The sequence below is a fragment of the Pieris brassicae genome, chromosome 7 (genome assembly GCF_905147105.1).
Source record: "Pieris brassicae chromosome 7, ilPieBrab1.1, whole genome shotgun sequence".
In the NCBI taxonomy this organism is placed as follows: domain Eukaryota; kingdom Metazoa; phylum Arthropoda; class Insecta; order Lepidoptera; family Pieridae; genus Pieris; species Pieris brassicae.
In genome coordinates this window covers 4,022,582-4,043,864 of record NC_059671.1, presented here as the reverse complement: position 1 = coordinate 4,043,864, position 21,283 = coordinate 4,022,582, and the positions used below count along the sequence as shown (strand labels likewise).

The following is a 21,283-nucleotide window of genomic DNA, read 5'->3' as shown; positions in this document are numbered from 1 at the left end:
TTTAACGATGTACATTATTGATTGGCAAACAATAAACAATGATATTGCAAAATTAAGTTTCTTGTTCGTGATCACGCCTCTTCATCGAAGAACGAACATCAAAGTTGCTAGACATTAACTTTATTACACATAAACTACGGTGTTACTAGCTATGAACTGCTGATTCAATTTAAGTTTATTTTGTTAACTCCGAACCATTATACATACACCATAGATGGTGATATTACGATTGACGACGATATTATTAAGATCCGATAAGCCTCTAGCCCGATTGCTTCTATTACATAAAAAAATATTACCTCGACCTCAGTCGTTTCAGAACTGAGTCTTTTTATTATTTTTAACCACGCACGATGAGGAACCAGCTGCCCTCTTAGGGTCCCTCAAGAATATACAAATTCATAAAACGCCGGCGACATCAAGAGACAAACATCAGATGAGCTTGCTGCCCAACAATATAACAATATTTATTCGAACCTTAAGAAATTCGACAGTTGCCAAAGTGTTGTCCTATACGAAATTTTAATCTAGAACATTGTTTTGAAAAATATAAAAATTATCTATGGCATAGATTATAAATATTTTCATCCAAGCCAGTTGGGATGGGAGGTGTTTAAAAGCTTTTGTTACTTTTAAGCCACAATATAGAAAATTAATTTATATGAATAAAGCGTTTGCATGCTTAATAAACAATACCGAGTTATAATATATACTTTTGGGTTTGAAGTACCCTTTACAAACACTTGCACAGACTAACACAACACCTAGTCGTTTGTACGTTTTGACTTTGAGACCCCATGATTGGACTGTCCCGGTATTTGTTAGCGAGTTGAGTTGTGCATTTGCGCGACTTCAGCTTTGTCTTACACGGCTAATGATGAATGATTTAAGGCTATGGTTGGCATATATTGCAATATTCTGAAGACTGCATTTTTATATAAGTTGTGTTTAGAAATTGTAAAAAATTTCAATAACTTGACCAATTCGGAATGTAAAATTAAAAGCTGTTTACCTTGTATGTTAATGGGGTTTGAAACTTATAATGAATAAAGTCCACCAAAGACAGATCGACTCAAATGAATCCTATAATCTAGAATAATACATAATTATATTTTGATTGAAATCTTTACATCACAATACTATTAAATAGATAATGTTCTTTAACAGACTTAGTGTTCGACCATGTTTCGATACTATATTGTCTACACTAGTTTCACTAACCCAAAAGTTTAGTACCTTTAAGCCATTAGTATGCTCTGTGGTTTATAAATGTAACATATATGTTTATTTATATTTATTTAAACAAATATTTTTTAGTATTTTGCAGCATCATAACTTTGTATATTATAAAAGTAGTATAACTTTACACATAATTTATAGACACGGTTAGGTATATTTTAGTCATAAATATCTTCTTAATATGAGAGCCTTCGACAGCCGTTACGATTGTAATTAATGAGTGGCTTCTAAACGCCTTTTACACGTGACGTCGATATTAATTGTTTCCGAGGTTTGAGGAAAAGCTCCCAATAATTAATATTATTAACAATATATTAATTATTATCCATGTACCTACTATAGTAAATAGGGAAATATTTATATAATAATAAGAATGTATTAAGAATACACTGAACGAAACGAAAACTTCTTTCGTTCTCGTTTTATTAATATGTTACGCAGCGATGAAAAGATAATTGAAAGATAAAACACTAGCGCATTTTGTTTCATTGCCATTGGTCAATTCCACACGTCAAAGTTTTAAACCAATCACAGACACGCGATGCGATCCGTCTCTCCGTTTGACGACACGAAACGCGCGATCATTACTTTTACATTCTCAATGTGTCTGCGGCCCTTTAACTTAACTTAAGCTTTAACTTTACGAAAGTTATTTCCAGTAGAACATCAATACGATAAAGATAGATTTGACAGATAGAACGCATTAATTTTTCATGATCCATTCGCACGGGCTTCCGTTTATTTCTAAAGCGCCGTCGCTTTTGAAGTTTACATAACAAAAATCAATTGTTTCAGCGGTTCGGTCTCTCGTCACGTCTTGGAAGAGACATGTCAGTGCTTTAGTTATAGCAGTGGAACTGATCTTGTTTTTATAAATCTAAAACACTGCTTAATTATTACACAATATAAGTTCATAGGGTTATCGAGAGCGACACTCGGCCGGTGCGTGTCGCAACATTGAATAATGACGTTGGTGACATTTAATTTGGGATACAAAAGGCTCTTTATGCTGTTTACCCTAATCCATTTATCCTCGAGCCCGGAATATTGAAGGGGAGTCCTTAAAGTTGCCGATACTTAATTATATTAACAGCTTTTCGGTTATTGTTTGAGATGTATTAAGAATATTAATGTTATTTTTAGAAAACGACAATGTTTGCTGCGAAATTACTTAGATTTTTTATATAACAAACGGGTAGGAAGCTCACCTGATGTTAAGTGATACTGCCGTCCATGAACACTCAATGCCAGAGAGCACGTGAGTGCGTTGCCGGCCTTTTAAGAGCCTCTTTTCTCGCCCTATGTCAAAAATATTGCAAACTGAAATATTTTAGAATTTCATAAATATTGTCGTTCGCAAGGTGTGTAGTTGTGAAATGGCAAAGTACATGGAGCTGTGGAAATTTCCTATTTCGGAGGCCAGGACAATGACATTTTATTCTAAAGTCACTTGTTCAGATTTAATATTGAACATCAACCAACTGCTAACACGGTTCACGTGTTTTCAAATCATAACAGCTTAAGAGTGATTTTTAATTATATTTGATTTGAATATTGCTCAGTCTTATTCATTTCTCGCTTCCTCTCAAAGTGGCGAAGACTATTTCAAACCCTTAATTATCGTGGTGAGCCTGCCCGATATCCTCTGAGATCCCACCACCTCGAACCTTTGATCCTACCCGTCAGACTACGTCTGTTATCTTATGTTCTTGGTGCAGACACTTCTTATATATTCACTATTTATGTGTTAGGGTACGACTACGGCTTAGGGATCCATAGGGTTGTTAGGTTCTTGCATCTCACCCTCTTATATATTCAGTTCTCTAGTGCAGCTTGCTCATACATATATTTATTTATTTTATTTACACTTCGTTACACTACAAAATAAAAATAAAAATTAACATAATTAAATCAAAAGGAGGGCAACTGGCGGCCTTATCGCTTACGAGCGATCTCTTCCACGCAACCACTGTGAGTAAAGAAAAAAAAATGTATTAAATAAGATAGGCAAGTAGTGCAAATCTACTATAAAGATACTCCTGAAATTCAATACATATAAATTTTAAACACACACTTTACAGTCCACTGTATATACATATGATTATCTAATCATACGCTGTAATAGAGGTCGATTCCAATTAGTAAAAATATTATATGTTTTGTTGGTTTAGAGTTTGATCATTGATCATACTTGCCGGCTGAGAAAGGCGTTATAATAAAATGCGATTTAAAAATGCGTTGTAAAATGCGCAGTGTCACCCACAATAACTTCCCTTATACTCTAAACAGTAGAAATGTCTTGAATACCTCAACACCTTCGGTAATAAAAACTTTTTATTTTCATCTTATATAATTGTACATCTAAATATAGTTATAGTGCATAAAATATAAATTGAATGAATTAAATAATCTCTTATAAGCTGAGTCACAACACGGTGACACTGCGCTAATTTATACAACCAACAAGCGTGAAGGTGTCGATTAATATATTTATATCGTTACTATGACGCATAGTATTAAGGACATAATTAACGGAAGTCACTAGAAGTGCAGAGCTTACAAAAGTTGAGAGAAATACTCTATTGATAAGATATTTATTATTTATAGACAGTAGATCTTCTTTAACACACGCCGTTAATGTTTGGGTTAAGACCTCATTTAATTTTATTTATTTATTTTTAGTACGGGCAAATCTAAATTGCATACGTAATACATTAGTAAACATCCGGAGTTCACAACATGATCTCGTTGATTATACTTAGTCACAGTACGATCTTCTTCTGAAGATTGCGTCACTATAAAGCCTCGTGTCTCTATAGCTTCCCTTAGCGCAGTGAAACATGTTAAGGGAGGTAAGTAAGTAACAGTTATTACAATAAACATATGTTTATTTATAGATAATCCATCATAGGGTATATATAGTTGGGCGATAATGTGAACTTTTTGTCCAATTTATCTACTGAGTTTGAAAGGTGTTAATCTAAAAAGTCGTAGGCGATTGAATTTATTGTATATGTATATGAAAACAATTTTCTGTTTATAATAAAATGGCATACAAAACACAAGTATGTGATTAACTTCTGTGCAATTAATTTTGTCATTACTACACTCATTTTAACGTTCCATTTAATATCGGTAATGCATTTTTAATCAATATTAAATTTGGTCGTTTAATTTAAGTTGCCCATTGTGTCCATTTGAAAGAGATTTTGCTGATTCCCAGTAATTGCTGTATCACGGTAAATGCTGTTACTATTAAACGATAAACCCTTAATCCACTTCGAACAAGAATGTAAGGTCCTGGTCGGAATTTAAAATTATATTAAAATATACGGAATGAATACATAAAAAATGTCATAACAAAATGACTTCATTTAGTTTGTTTTTTAAATAGGACTTTAAATTGCTAAGCCCGAATTTGTTGTACGCATCCAAATTTTAGTTTAATGATTCCGACTAAGGAACTTAGCAAACCAATCATAAGAAAGAGAAGACATGTATGTCATGAATTCTACAGTTTACATATGCGTATGCGCAAATATAAATTTTCCGACAGTTTTGTCAGATATGCGTTAATTTACAGTTTCATACACTTGTAGTTTTAGTGCCAACGCGCAGTGTCTACTGCTTAAGTTTTCAACATAGATTTCAATTATAGAAATAAATAGTGTGTAATACGTAAAGTTTATTATTTAACATATTTCAGGTAAAATAATTTTCGTCCATTTAATTTAAATTCCAGTCCAATCGACGATTAATTGATCAGTAATAAATATTTTCTTAAAGCAACTTTGCTCAAGCAAGATTGCCTAATCTACATGTTTTATGTTGTGTTCTAAATATAAATTTATTCCATAAGCTTATCTAGTACTTAGTTAAACATGCTTAACTTACGTTTCTTAAGGGCACTCGTACTGAAGACGGCTCTCACGAAGTTAGGCGGCCTGAAAATAAAATTTCCTTTGAATATAATTCTTAATAGGGATATTATTTATTCACAAAGAAAATACACTTTTCTAAATTAACGTCTTGATTTCACGACATTTATATGCTTAGGTTGAGAACGTTCAAGGAAATTAATTTTACGACTCGACAGGATGAAGTCCCCGACTTCGCGTTTTGTTGTTCAATTTATTTGAAAAAGGAATTGAGTCTTTCATAATCAAACTTATTGGGCGCAGTCCATATTAATAAAAGTCTTAACGGAAATTATTCGCAATTGTTATTATTGTAACGGAAACCGAATTTAATTTACGAGAAATATCACTTTTCTCTGTCAAGTACATACTCGATATTAAAATACTAATATCGTTTATATATTTCTACTACTATATCTGTAGTTGTTGGTATATATTCATTTATAAATTGTATTATACAGCTTAGTAATAAAACGAAGGACCAAAAGAAGGCCCGAGTTTCATCTCTTAACATATACATACGATCTTATGAGGCGTATTTTCATTTAATTCTTATTTATGTACGCAGTTTATAATGTATATCTTAACCATCAAAGATTGAAGCGAACAGGTATGAGGGCAGAATTGATGTTGTCACAATTCGCAACAGCGAATAATTCATGAGACGCGAGAGGGCGGTCCCGAGGTGTTTCGATGTTTTGTAATAGCTACAAGCTTGTACGAATCGATCTATTGTACTATTATTATGCAAAACTAGCTGACGAACCATCGATAAATTTCTTGCGCATTGCTCTTTCTGAAAGTACACGGAATGTAGGACAGTGTTCAAGGTCGTAGTGAAAATTTGTTAAGCGCACAAAGCGATTTTAATTTGAAACTGTTGAAGTAGAAAAACAATGATGCAATTTAGAACCGGTTTTGTAATGTTAGTTTAATTAGGATTGCAGTTTTATGCTTACGTTATTTAGTCGTAAATGTGTCTTAATTAAATAATATTTTGTTAAATTGTGACGAGACAATTATAAAGAGAGGACGTACAATACAATTAACGATTCGTAAAACCTTTCTAAGACGTGTCCTTTTCGTTTATATAGACAGAAATGACATGTATGTATTTTGGTATTACTAAAAACGAAATGTCTTAAATTATGGACGGCATTTTTGCCACTGATTCTAGCAGCTTCAGCTTGCGAGCTTCTCATCCCTGAGGTCGTAAGTTCCTTGACTGTGCACCTATGTAATTTCTATATATCTGCGCATTTAACACACGCTCAAAGACATAGTGAGGTAACCGTCATATTTTAGAACCAATAAAGTGTGTGAGGCATAGAATACTGATCACCCATTCCACCCATTCGAAAAAAAATGACGATTTCACAATGAAACAGATACAGAAATATGAGGCAGACCTAAAAGGTTGTAGCACCAGTGGTTCTATTACGTCTGTAATAATTTGATTATATTTTTCTGTACCACGAAATCGTATAATTAATTTAACCATTAAACAGTTGATCGCGAAGAAACAAGCGACTGTAAAATAAATTCAAATATTCTAGTTAACTTCCGGAGGATCTCCGATAACATATCAGTCCATAACCTAATTTTTAATTACACCTCGACATTGAAGTGCATTAAGAATTTCCTAACTAAAACGGATGTCTCGTAACTCTTTGAATTACGTTAATAGTATTGTCTTGTAATTATTCTGTACACATTCTCACCTGAACGTTCTCAGTCATTAATTACACATCACAGTAATCAGCTAATCAAACTAAGCTATCAACAGCTCGTTTCGCCCATAGTTATATCTATTTGATGGTGACATACAACCTTGTTAAAGTAAGATCTTGACAATGTTTTTATAAATTCCCCATTTTTGAAGTGAAACTTCTTTAGGCGCATAAGGGTTTTTTTACGGATGAAACGTCACGAAGATGTGCAGCGTTTTTGTCGAAGAAAGGGGAGAGAGCAATTGAGACCGATTGAGAGAGAGTGAGAAAGATGTTGAAGTGTGAGGTTGATGTATTCGTTTAATAGTTACATATTAGAACTTTAGATAGCAATTCTGTCGCATAACGTCTAGTGCAGTAAACGCAGATTTTTTATTTATTTTTAATATCATTAGCATGTATCCAATGTGTAAACAGTGTGAATATAAATATACAAATACATGAAGTGATCATATACTGGTACATGATCATCGACTGGGGATTGGGGACTGGGGACCTTAGTAATAATTAATTTACAAAGAAGTTTCACTTCTGACATGTGTACTTAGAAACACGCAATCTTTTTTTAATCTAGTAATCCTCGGGTATCCACTTCTGCTGCATTTGTTTCACAGTTATGTGTAGCAACTAATAAGAAGTACGTATCTGTATTAGGTAAAAAAATAACTATACATCAGGGCTATCAAATGCGTTCCTTATCTTACCAAACCGAGTCCTTTACAAACACGAACATTAATTATTATTTCACTGCAGCCACTGCCATTTAGAAATTTACTAATTAGTTAATAATAAAGACTAAAATGTTATCGTATCTTCTCCTGGTTCACAAATACGTTAAAGGGCGTTAAAGCCTCTATTAATTAAGTTGAATGTAACACATGTTCTCGGTATTTATTGTAAAGAGAATTAATAATTAAGATGCTCTTATCTCAACATTATATTACATGACAAACGGTTTAATATATTATGTAATAAGGTGACGGTTATTATGTTGTTAAACATGTTAGTTTTAAGTTAATTGAGGCTAAGAGAATATTATATTTCGTACCTAAGATGACAAATATGGAATCTATTCTAACCTTTATTTGATCTCTAAGTACTTCGCTACTCGTATGTCCTCAGCGTAATCCAATTAATGCTACAGTAACAACATCGTTAATTAAATAAAGACATAATATACATTAAGAATAAATATTTCAGTTGAAATAGGAATAGTTATAAAACTGTTAATTACTCACAAAACAAACGAGTCAATGTACCTATTTGTAGATTTTTCTATTTAAAAGTGAATTACGGTCACAAAATGTCTTTTTGCTCCTTAAAAGTCGCGTAAGTATCTACTGATAGGTAGCACCTTAATATCAGTATAGAGATTGGTAAAAGTCCTAACCGTCCGTTGGCCGTCAAATTCGTCTAATTAACATTAAGAAGACACCCAATGAAGCGGGAAGATACAAATTAATATTGATGTTTATCGCAGACCGACGACAAAATACCGCTTTCCATCATTCCGCGCCTCCCCCGTCAGATGTCACGAATTTTTCATCCGTTAAATCGAACAGGCTTGTCAAATTGAAATATATTGCGCTGATTGAATATGCTGTTAAATTAGGATTGATTTGCCGTGTACCAGCTTATATATGGGTGCTATTTCTTAGGTGTAATTAGTATATAAGTTTCGAAACTGTAGTAGTGACTGTGGAGGGCACCAACGCCTGATACCTAAGTGAATAATATCGCTAGGTAGCTTAAGGCTTAGCTTTCAATATTTACTCATGATGATAATATATTTAATGACTGGCATAATCAAGAAGTTATTTAGGAAAAACAATATCAATAAAAATTGTCATATGCAGTTGACGTCTCATAAATAAACTGTGGCTTTTTATGTCTGGGCCTCAGATTTCTGCATCCGTTTTGTGATTTTGTCAATCTAATAGGCAAGTAGGTGGCCAGCTAGGAGGAGGACACAGGAGTATCTGACACACGCCGTTGACTTTTTAGGGCTAGTGGTAGTTTCCTCACGATGAATTCCTTTAGCGTACGAGCGAATATTAAATGCGCACATATAGAGTGTCCATTGGTCCACGGCGGGGGACAAAACCTACGACCCTAAACCTACGACGAAGATTGTACTGGCAGTTCTCTTTAGAACTCTTCAATAAAATAAGGTGTTTTATCATTGTAAAGTTCATATTTATAAACACATATACATTGTGTGTTGTTCCCACGGCAACCGTGTGCTCTTATTTCACCATGCCTACTGCCTCTATCAGCATAGAGGACAAATCTTTGTTTTTCTTAGTATGTTGTATTATAAGTTAGCTATTATTAATGACCTAAGGTGTCATGTGGAACATGGTGAACATCAAAAAGAGTGGCGGAGTTTTTATTGGCAGATCTTCTCGTCCGTTCTACGCCCTTGAATTGAGAATATATATTTCTTTATATACGTACGACGTACATTGTGTTACGTAAATGAATTAATCATTATGAATTTTGAATTTCGAATAATTTTAGTTTCCACTTCATAAAGGGCAACTTATTTACCTCGCGCTCAACAAAATAACATTAAACGAAGGCCTTTCAAGTTATAACTAAATATATTTCAAACTATTATCTCTGTAATTGATGTCTACTGTCTTGAGAACAATACTCGTTTGAACCTTTACTTATTTCGCTGTCAAGGCAATGTCAAATGAAATATTATAATTATTGTTTGTTGTACATAATGTGGTTTACCTTTCATCGTTTGGTTCTAATTAATTTAATGATTGAGGAAAATGCGCGGGTACGAAGGTCTCACGTTATTGTATAATTGTATGATGAGCGAATATTGAATAACATTTAAAAATACTGCAAGTCTTTTTTTTATTTACTAGGTAATGTATCATGTGTGACGGCCATGCTGGTTTGCAAAACCAACGGCCAGATCCCCGTTGACAAAGTCGTTGCGCCTACTAATTGCTGTCTCCGGTACTATCGATATCTTTATATGTTCGCTGAGTGAGTTTACGCTATTATATTGTGTTTCTTGTATTTTTAAATATAAATACATTATTATATTTTCGACATTATCGTATTGGCGTACTAAGTATAAACGTAGTATATGTGTTTTTGAATGTAAATGGTGTATGTTTTATGGTTTTGGATTTAGGACAGAGCAGTTGCGTATGTGTTAATTGTGCGCATAATATATTTAAAAACACTATCGCAAGTTTTGAGTCATACATTTGAGCACTATGCCATCAAGGCTCCAAGCATATGTGGTAGCTGTTAAAACTACAAAACCTGTTTACTCTTTTTTATTTTATTATTTTATAAATATCTTGTGAGTCCTACCATTGCGTAACTTTTGGGAAATCTATATTTTATTATTATAAAAATGTTTTTTGTTTTAAAAAAAAACTATAAAAGACCTTTTTTGAAAGAAATCTTGTTTATTAATTTAATTAAAGTCGTAATTGCATTTCTCAAAAAAATCGTAAACTAATTTAAGCAATATATAGGAAACTATTTGCTAAGTTTAATGACCTGCGGAATGTAAGCTAGATTTCTTTGGCCTAAATACTTTTAAACAAACAGTGCAGGGTCACGACAATGAACTCAAAATGTCCAATACATTATTAAATATAGATTAATCGATTTTACATAATGCAATTACAAGCTGTCCTATTGTTTCGGCTTGATGGATTCGCGCCAAGCATACTTAAAGATCAATGCCGTAACTTTGATGTAGTTGATACCAGAGCTTTGATTAGATAGAAGAAAATTTTATAAAATATTGAATGTAAGACAACCAGGGGAATAGTTTTTAACAAATCAGCATCTAAAAATATCGAATCAACTTTATATTACACTTTTAATAAATTATTAAAATCCTCATCGCGCATTGTAAACACAAAAACTCTTCATTCAATTCCCATTCATCGCGCTGAAAGATCACAAAAACGATTCTCCTCCGATGAGTGTTGCATCGGGCGAGATTATATCAAATTAGTATTTGTTCTGTTCCTTTGTTCTTGCGACGAATTACATTATTGTTTGGGTTTTAATTAATAGTATTATGACTAATTATCATGTATCATTATGAGTATTACATTGAGGTGCAAAATATTAAATTATTCGTTTATTAGTACTGTACACATGGATACAGTTAAAGCACGTTGGTTTACAGCGACTTTAATAAATACGCAGGACTGTATCTAGCTAGGTTCTAAAATTTCAAACTGACATGAGATACTAGCTATTTTACGAATGCATTTATTATAAAAATGCATTTATAACAGTAGCCAAATTAAAGGCGCCACAAGTCATTTAATTTGCATATCTTTGTCATTGATCCGATAATTTGTTTTTGATAACTAATTACCATTCTAATAGCATATTTAAATATTAATTAAGTTTTGTTAACGATAAAATGTAATAGTGATTTACATTGCTAAAACTTTTAATTAAAGTTTCGAAATTACGTAATTTGAAAGAGAAATTCAAATTAAATATTCAATTGGATATTAAAATTGTTAATTAAGTTAGTAGTAGTCTAGTAATTAACCGTGCGACAGACACTGTGGTCGTGCATTCACCTCCTGATTTTGCAAATTCTCATGGTATGTACGCTCGTACATCCGAAAACTGAGATAGTCATCACGGCTTCTAGACGCTGTGATCCTCTTAATTCAATATATTAAATAAATAGGTATTAAAGTACAAATAAATATATTTAACCGTGCAATGTTTGCCGATAAAAACAATACGTAGATCGTGACTTGTCTAGTGACAGGCTAAATTGTTCGCACACTACCGTGGTAACTTTAAAGCCAATTCTGTAGGAATTTCATGCTATAATAATTTTAACCTTTTATATGAGATACAACGTCAAATGGCAGATAAGTGGCCATTTGTAGACAATACTGTAACGATAAGTACTTGCTTATTTGAGTTTGTTTAGCACTGTGTGTTAATTATCAAGCGATGAATGTTTTAGGCGAGATCGGGGACACAAAACATATTCCGACACAAGCTATTTTCGTAATTTCCAGTGATATTGAAACGATTTATATTTATTCAGTAAAACAACACGTTTAGGTTGCTATTGGGAATGCCGAGGTTCTGCAGTACGTCATGTTTGCTTAACTGACGGTTTTAATGGCATTTTTCGGAAAAGAGATTCTTCGATACATCGTGTTACGCATAGCACCAATGGCTACCTAAATGTTTTGATCACAAAGGACACGCATTTCTGAAAACTATGATATGCTGTGCATTCCTCATTATAGGATTTATCTTCTTTTGTTTAGTAACAACTTCTTTTGTTTTTAATTATTTCCGGACGAGGTAGCTTACTATTCAAGTTCTGAATTCTTAGTTAAACTTATATAAGTATTTAGTATAAGTGTTGCTAAGTAGTTTATATAAGATTGTACCATATAATATTTCTTACGTGTATTTTGTTGAAAAACTAGCAGTTCCCGGAAACCGTTTTGCCTTAATATTAGTTTTACTTAGCCTTCCTTATTAGAAGCTACATATCAACATACGGAACATTTTGGTAAGCTATCCCATAGATACTTTTTTATATTTTATTAATTTTTCTTTCCATGAAAATATTCCTCAGAGTTCAAGGAATAAATTTAAAAAAAATCTTGAATTGGTCAGCCGTCTTCGAGTATTGAGCTTAGCAACATTCATTACGTATAAAAAAATCTCTACGTATATATATATTAATAAATATATATGTACGTCAAAATTAGATAGGAAAAAGCTCTTCCTAGTGCGTTCTTCTATTATATTATCAGGGAGTTTGATTCTAAAAAACATACTATTCTAACAACACTACTATTAAAAAGTCTCTTTACAAAATCTCGTATAGTATAAAAGATGAGACATTACGCCTGATTTCGTTTACAAAAGCTGTGATCTAAACAATTTTAATATCAATTATTGTATACATTATATAACGAGGGACCTTGAAATATGACCATAGTCGTGACTCGTGAGTCGAGCGGTCAGATTGTGTGTACCAAGTGACAGGAGTATGCGAAATTATTTTGTCGCTCATTTATGCATGATTTGAGATAATGTCAAGGTTTGATTTCAGAATTAAGTTCCTTTCAATGTGTCAAGATACACTTTACAGATATACCTATATATGTTTTTCTTATTTAATGAATTGCTTTTGCAGTGAATAATTACATCATTGGCGCAGGATTATTTAATAGTATTACTATTTTATTACATGCACGATTTCCTTTAGAAGCCCTTGTTCGATCATTTAAGAAAACCTAAAAGTATTATGATTAATTTTAAGACGTATAATACAAATTAAAAATTAAACAGCACTACAACGTTTTTAGGTTTGGGCCTCAGATTTATGTATACGTTTGAAAGTACGTAGGCGATTAGTCTTTTGTAGCTGGCCACGCCGTCGAGTTTCTGAACCGTACGTGCGAGTGTTGCACACATAGACAGAAGTCCCTAGGCAAACACTGCTGGAAATCTTATGAGCATAGTATAAATAAATAAATATGCATCCATCATTTGTACGCATAGGTCTTTTAAATTATGTAACAAATAATAATGCGGCTGTCATGGTTATCGTGGAAAATATCATATGTATATTATACTTATATAAAAATTACTGCTTTTCGTTGTCTATATACAGATGATTTAACCTGTTTTGTCCATTGTGTCACACGAAATCGCATGGACAAGTATAATCCTAAAACGCTTAAGCCTATACCAACCACCATACGTAGCTAAATCGTGAACACCAGTGATAGATGCCTTGAGTCACAGCTCACAACTTGATACCATATTTACGAGCACTTGAAACCGTGACAGCCTAAAAATGTCATGAAGGGCAACTAATGGCTGACACGATATGCCTTACTGATTAATAACTTATTACACTAGAATTCAATAGACCACATACAGTGACAAATGACTATTTCAATGGGATTGTGTTATCGTAATCTATGCTTTCATATTATGGCTTTTATTTATTATCTGTGGTCGCATTAAAGCAGTCTATATTATTATTGGATTTTTTTCGTACAAATCAGAAAGCGGACGCCCTTATGGATGTGGTCTATATAATGTATTTAAGAGGTTTGATTAGCGATGCAACAATCATTATTTTGGATTATGGTAATAGAGAAAAAATAATAAAAATGGTTCAAGTATAATTTTGTTAAAAGAACAATTTAAATAGTGTTTTTATAATTGTGGACATTACCTATAACGTTTTGTTAGGTAATACAGTTTTTGTAACCATTCAGAATTCTAATTGAATTATCCCAGTTCCGGCAAAGTACGTGATTGTATATTTAATGTTGCAGATTTGTTACAAAAATATGTTGTATAAAATACTAATGTAATTAGTAGTTTTAGTAGACCAGTCATAACTACGAACTAGTTGGTGCACTGAGGTTCTTGTGGTAGGTATTGCTCACCCAGTCTCTGAATAGCAGATATTTTGTTATGGGATGAGTTCCACATATCCCTGCGATTCGATATACTCCAAAAAAGAATAGTGAACTTGTCCAGGTGTAACTCTATGGATCTGCTACGTCTAAACATTTTTTAATCATATTGAAAATAATATGGCTAGTGTAAAGTTCAGGAGAATTCCTATTCGTAATATTACTGTATAGATAAACGTATAAAACGTAAAGGGAAACGATTTTAAAATAACTAGAAGTATTGAGTCAGAGCAATTTTCGATTTGAGTGATTTTATTATAAATAGATATGATGCACACGAGACTCAGCAATTATAATGAAGTTCGAACGTAAGAAGCTTCGTTATAGGAACATCGGAATAGCGTTAACACGGAAGCTTCCAGACGCTCGAGCAAAACTAATTCAATTGCGAAGCGAATACAACTTGTTTAGCAAGATCTTATTATATCAAGATTATTTTAACTTTGTAGAAGAACTGTTTTGCATTGTATTTATATTTCAATTTATCGTGTGGTTGGAATTGGGTCGTTTATTTTCAATGTCGATTCGTGTTCTCGCAATTAAAATAAATTTCTTGAACTTGATCTTGAAATGAGTATGACAATTTTTGTTGAAAATAATTTTTTAACACTCCCTTTTGAGGCAACACTTTTTTAAAGATATTAGTGTTATTTTATACTATTTGCCTAATCAACCTTAGTTAAACCGTACTAATACTGGCAAGCACATTTCAGTGTCAGGTTTTTGGGGAGATTTGGGGACTCTATCAAAAAAACGTGTGTCATGGTTCCTATTTCTTCTATAACCTAATAGTTACTTCCATAACTTTTTTAGTGTTTTTCAATAAAATTGTTTTAAACCTGTTAAAAATACGTGCGTGCATGTGTGAGTGACATGTTAGATCTCAGGAGCATCTCCAACTCTGCGTTAAGTGTGTTCATAAGGCAGTCCTTTAAGAAGGACCGATGGACCCGCAGGCTCCTGGAGTGGAGACCACGGCAGAATGAGAGACCGCACGGCCGCCCAACCAACCAACTTGGTGGACTGACGTCGTCGTCAAGGAGGTTAGCTCCCAATGGATGCAGACAGGCCAGTCCAGGCCGTTCTGGAGGAAGATGGTAGAGGCCTTATTAAACATATTTCTTAAGTTGAGATCTGACGACCAAGTTCCTCTATTTAAATATATGTATATTTACTGAGACATCATAGAACATTGCGATCTAACTTAAGACTAATAAGTAATACTAATAACACTTACAGACTCAATTTAAAAAAACGCTCTGTTCTTCTCTTATATTTTTAAATATAAATACAGAAAATATATACAAAAAACCTTAATGATAATACTTTTCCAACATCTATGCGTGGATCATTTAGTAACAGTTGTGAGTGATGAGTTATTACGATCTCGCTATTAAGCTGAGCACTCGAATTATATCACGCCGCGTGCTAACGACACCCATTCAAGTAAATGCTACGGATGAAATTTAAAATATCGGATATTAATTCAAGCTTAATCTCGTCTATATGAAATTCTTTATAAAGGCAATTTTTCAGTGTAAATACTTCATCAATTTACGAATTAATTTTATTTTCATATTACCAAATTAATGTTTACGGATAAAGAGGGATAAAGTTGTATATTGTATTATATCAAGTATTATAAGTTACTAGCTTCAATTTAACAATGTTTCCCCATAATATGATTTTTTGGTAGCTGCATACAGACATAACAATTAACATGAACATTTAGCTATTCAAATACCAAAATTGTCATATGTTTTAGGAAAGATAGCTTGTTTCTTGCCAGTTTTTCTTGCCCGTTATACGTCCTTGACTTGTGAACTGGTAGTTAATGTAAATTTAGAATTGATTTAACCTTCATAGGTGTACTTTTTTACACTTACATTATAAATAAAGCTATTTTAATTTGAGTTTGTGACATATACTATAACTATATTATGATGTATGATATGGTAAATTTCAATAAATTATAAATTTAAAAAAAACTGTTCGCTTTTCCGGAATAAAAATATTTATGTTTATAGTCTTACAAATTTTCGCTCTATAAAGATCTTCCTCAGAGTTCAAGGAATAAACTTTAAAAAAATTACACGGATTGGTTCAGCCGTCTTTGAGTTTTGAGCTTAGCAACTTGTTTTGGGATTCATGTTAATTTTTTTTTTATATACATGTGTCTTTACTACGACATCATGGAACATTACGATCTAGCCTAACTTAAGACTAATAAGTAATTTAAGTCTAACCTAATTTACTAAAAAGGATTGTTATCATAAGTAAGTGTCCAATAACGCTACTTATAGTCTCCATTAAAGGGAAGACACTCTGTTCTTGTGTTCAATAGATGTTCATGTTAATTTATGTAAGGATTTGGTATTGATAAGGATTTTTCTTACTCGTTACCATGACAACTCGAATAAATCTATGCTAACTTTTTTTTAATTTGTTTATAATGGCATACTTCTATCACGCTTGAACTAGTTTTAAATTGGGTATTTGTAGTGTACTATTAGTTCAAGAAATCTACAAATTTAATAGCTGTAATAAACAATATAAAATTGCCCGTTGAGCGAATTTTTATTACTATCGAACTTTCTTAAAGAAATTTGATTATAAAGCAAAACAAGTGTTAAAGAAGTGTTTTAGCGAAAGTTGTGGCGCGTAAAGATAACGGATACTTTCAAACAATTTTTTTGTTTATCACTGTCAAAATCACTTTCCATAGTCGGTTGAAATAAGGTAAATATCTACATACATCGTCTATGGTCTTTCTAACCTTATTACGACTCTAAGATTGGACTTGGCCATGACTCGGAATGCATCGGAAAGTTATTGACTTTTGATAATGAAACCAGTTTGCGCCAAGCTGACCGAGAGTACGTGGCCCCGTTCAATACCAGTTGTGCCTGCTCATAATTGTCGCCTTTTCTATCTTATCTCTTATGCAAGTGTTCATTGCGCCTTCATTCATTAAAGTCTCTCACGATAGCTATCAAAACCAGAAGTGTACTACCATCAGTGAAATGATCGTTCCCTTCTTTCGAACAATACGTAACGGAGTATATGTTGGGCTTACAGACAACGATAGCTCTTAAGTCGTCGTTAAGTAACCGGTAAATAAGATTGCCTTTACACGATAGAAAATAAACAGTGCAAGCAGTTCAGCTGGTCCTTCTACAATTTAATAGCTTTTGTTGAAAGTTCTTAAGACGGGAACTATTTGACATGAATAAAAAACAACTTGATATTTAAGTAGGTATATAAGGCTATCAATTAAGGACTAGAGAATGAGGAAATGAGACCATAGACCTCTTATGAATGTGTTACATGACAATTATCTAGAAATATAGGGTCTGTGGCACAAAATAAGTCTGTTAACATAACGTTGTCTTGTATCGTTGCAAAAAACTTGGATAAAACATTTATTTTGTTTAAACGCGCATGACTTACATACGGCTAGACATATGGATGAAATCGGAAATTCATAACCAAACTGCGCTAATTGAAAAAAAGAAATTTCTTCTCGGCACGATAGCGCGATTACAATGAAGCCTGGGGAACTAATTTCAAACTCATAACTTTCCCCTTTCTTATACAAAATAGATGCATTAAAGCTCATAAAGAAAGCAAGGCTTACGAAAGTTGCGATGGTAAATTGCACATTCGGTAGATAATCTTTGTAACATCACGTACAAAAATCGCAATAATAGTCAATTAGGAAGGTAGGCAACGCCAAAGAAAACCTGTGGCTTTTTGATCACGAAAAGTTGCAAAACATCGTACAATCAGATATATTGTGTAAGCTTCTATTTTCTACCATTAAGTGTTATTTTCTATGTCCTTGCCCTAATAGAAACAATGAGACAAAAAGCCTTTGAATTATCTAAGGAAATAATACGATTTGCTCATAAACGAATAAACGAGTTGATGTATCGGACAGTTGCAACAAATAAGTTTTGCTCAATCTGCTCATAATTTAATGTGAATATTGTATATAACGACGCAACTGTATACTTTTTGCCGGATTTCTGGTGATGGTTTATGAAAATTGACTGGGCTTGTCAATTTTTAAATGCTCTTAATCTCTCTTATTTGGTAGTAGTATCTGTTTTAATATGCAAATTATGTCATAAATGTTGGAAAATTTATAATAAATTCGTTGTTTATAACTTATATGATACGTATATATTTTTTATTTCTTAATTAATACACAAAACAACTACAAACAACAACAAACTAAAGAACATAACGACTCTCAAATACATGCGCATACACAACCAAATACAAACAGGCTTATACGACTTGTGTTTGACTAGAATATTAAGAATTAAAAAAAATGTTTTAAAAATGCACAACACAGGGGCTATCGAGTGAGGTGACTAGCGTTAGGTGAATTTTGTTATAACCATATGAATGTCATGAATAAAGTTTTAACTAAACATGATATGCAATACATAAACTATTAACTTACATAATAATTTATATGCACATGTTAGGTTAACAACTCCATCTCTGCGATACACTCGAAAGTTAAGCAGAACTAGCAGTACTGCAGAATTTATTTTATAACAAAATTAACTAGTATATCGTTGGAATACTTTATTACTAGAGACATAACACTAAAAAGCGCTTCCTTAATTGCATCATTTCAATCCAACTTTAGTTTTCAGCACGCTAGCGCTGTATAATTTTCCTCTAACAACTTGAAAATAATCTTCCACTGAAAACAGGGAATTGGAGTGAAATTTCCGTACGGCTATAAACTGTTACTTGCTTAACGTTGGGAAAATGAGAGGACCAGTATAAAGAGTGAAGGTTTTGGCCGTTTTCTTTGGCATTAATAGACCCAAGGAGTACCTTGGGGCGGCAATCTCGCGCCCAGGCTTCGTATCTACCTTGGATATCACCAAATCGTCTCACATTAGGTGATTGTTTTAAATGCTTAAATATCTCACTATTGTAAACATTTTTAAAAACTAACCAAAATTGAGACAATATGACAACTCTTGTTAAAATAAACTGTAAAAAGATTACACATAAAATAAGTCATACAAGTAATTTGACGAGAAAATTCACTACTACTTGAAGAATAATTTGTACCTTTCATTATTGTAAACCTTTTAACCTGTTAACTTTACAAATTAGCTGCTTACAATAAACCTACAGATGAGATACTTACAATGCAATAGCGTTAATGTCAAATGCCATTGTCATTATATGTCACAGAACTCATAAAATAACAACGTCAGTGTCAAATCAGTTTAAATCCGTAAATAATTATGGTATATTCGATTTGCTAATATAGCAAGAGCTATAGATTAACGAAAATTAATTGAATAACCCACTTGTAAATTTTTAAGCTTTGTGACATAATGACAATGGCAGCTGACATTAGCGCCATTGCTTCGACATGTATAAGGAGAAAACATTTCTTATTGTTATGTTTACGGTTATCAAAACGTTGATTACGTTATAATTTTTTTGAATCCCGATACTTCCGACATGAGCTGTCATGTCACATTATTAACACAAGCGGTCAATTGATTGATATGTACAAATTGTTAAATCGTTAATCATTTTTTATTCTCTGTGATTTATAACAATCAACTTTTTGTTAAAACAGATCATGTTTAATTAGTTGCCTAGTTTTTATAGCATTTTTGATAGGCATTTGTTCAATTTTGAGGTCACGGCTCATACTAGTTTACATGTAAATACGATGTACGACAGTACCAGCAATTTTTCTATAGAACAAATATAAAATTTTACACTAACTGACATGTCTGAATTTACGAATTTTGCGTTAATCATTTTTAACCATAAACATAGGTTATATTTACTAGCGACTACGTCCTCGCTATAAATGACATTTTGACAATTAACGGTTTTCATATCACCTTTTTTATGTTACAGGAGACAAACAGGCAGGAGGCCGCCCAGGGACAATCACACTGCCAGAAGGCTCGCAAGGCAGCGGCTTGCCTTTTAAAAACTCTACTACAGCTAGCCCCTCCTAATTAAACATAAGATGCACGATAAAAAATAATAATACTAATAAAATTGTTGCAATAAGTTTATATCCTCTGAGTTGGATACGCCTTGATCTATATTGTCCTGTACTGTAATAGAAATCCTTTGGCTTGTACAAGCTTAACCAATGTTTTACCTTATACCAAATAGATGTGAGAAGAATACAATACAAGAATAATGTTTAACTTAAAAATCACTTAGTGTAACGCAAACCTAGTTCCATACATTTCAGCAAAGTACAGACACTTAGTATAAAACAGGACAAAATCCTGTTTAAAAGCAAGATTTAAGCTATGAGGACAAATAGTTTTCGCGTGCTTTAAACGGACTTCATTTGTTTTTAGTTGAATTGTTTTGTTTTGTCGTATAAATAAGGATTACTAGTAATCTTTAACTTTTCTTGTTAGCGACGTATAGATGTTTTTAAGTCCTATCATATAATGTTTTCAAAGGTTAGATTAGGTTTTAACAGCCTAGCTTCCGTGATATGAACGAATTCTTAAGGTCTAAGACTTGACGTATATTTGACATTATACTTAATTTTATTTTAACATACATGTAGATTTGGATTCATGTATAAAGAAGTTGTATTAATTGTATCGTGAACTTAATGTTTCATTGATAAAATACAGGTAAATAGTTTTCTGTGCAAAATAAGTGTTTCCGGGCAAAGACGAAACAAAAGACAAACTATCAGTACATTGTTAACATCTAACAACTTTAAAAAAATAATATACATAACGAAAAAGATACCTGTACAAATTTCGAAGGGTACCGTCCAATGCTATTATGAATATTTTGTGTATTTTTCTTGAAGCTTCGTTTTAGGCAATTATTAAAGTTCTCTATATCACTTTCAGGATTGTATTAAGTGTACATATTT

The 21,283-nt window shown here is 32.6% G+C and overlaps 1 protein-coding gene across 2 annotated transcripts in view; it reads right to left on the bottom strand.

The window, feature by feature from the left end:
- LOC123712106 overlaps positions 1–21,283 on the bottom strand; it is a 102,613-nt gene that overhangs the window by 43,842 nt on the left and 37,488 nt on the right. For both annotated transcript variants that reach the window (XM_045665059.1, XM_045665060.1), the window contains exon 3: positions 5,134–5,183. The gene's annotated coding sequence lies outside the window, so the exon portion shown is untranslated. The remainder of the gene's footprint in view (positions 1–5,133; positions 5,184–21,283) is intronic.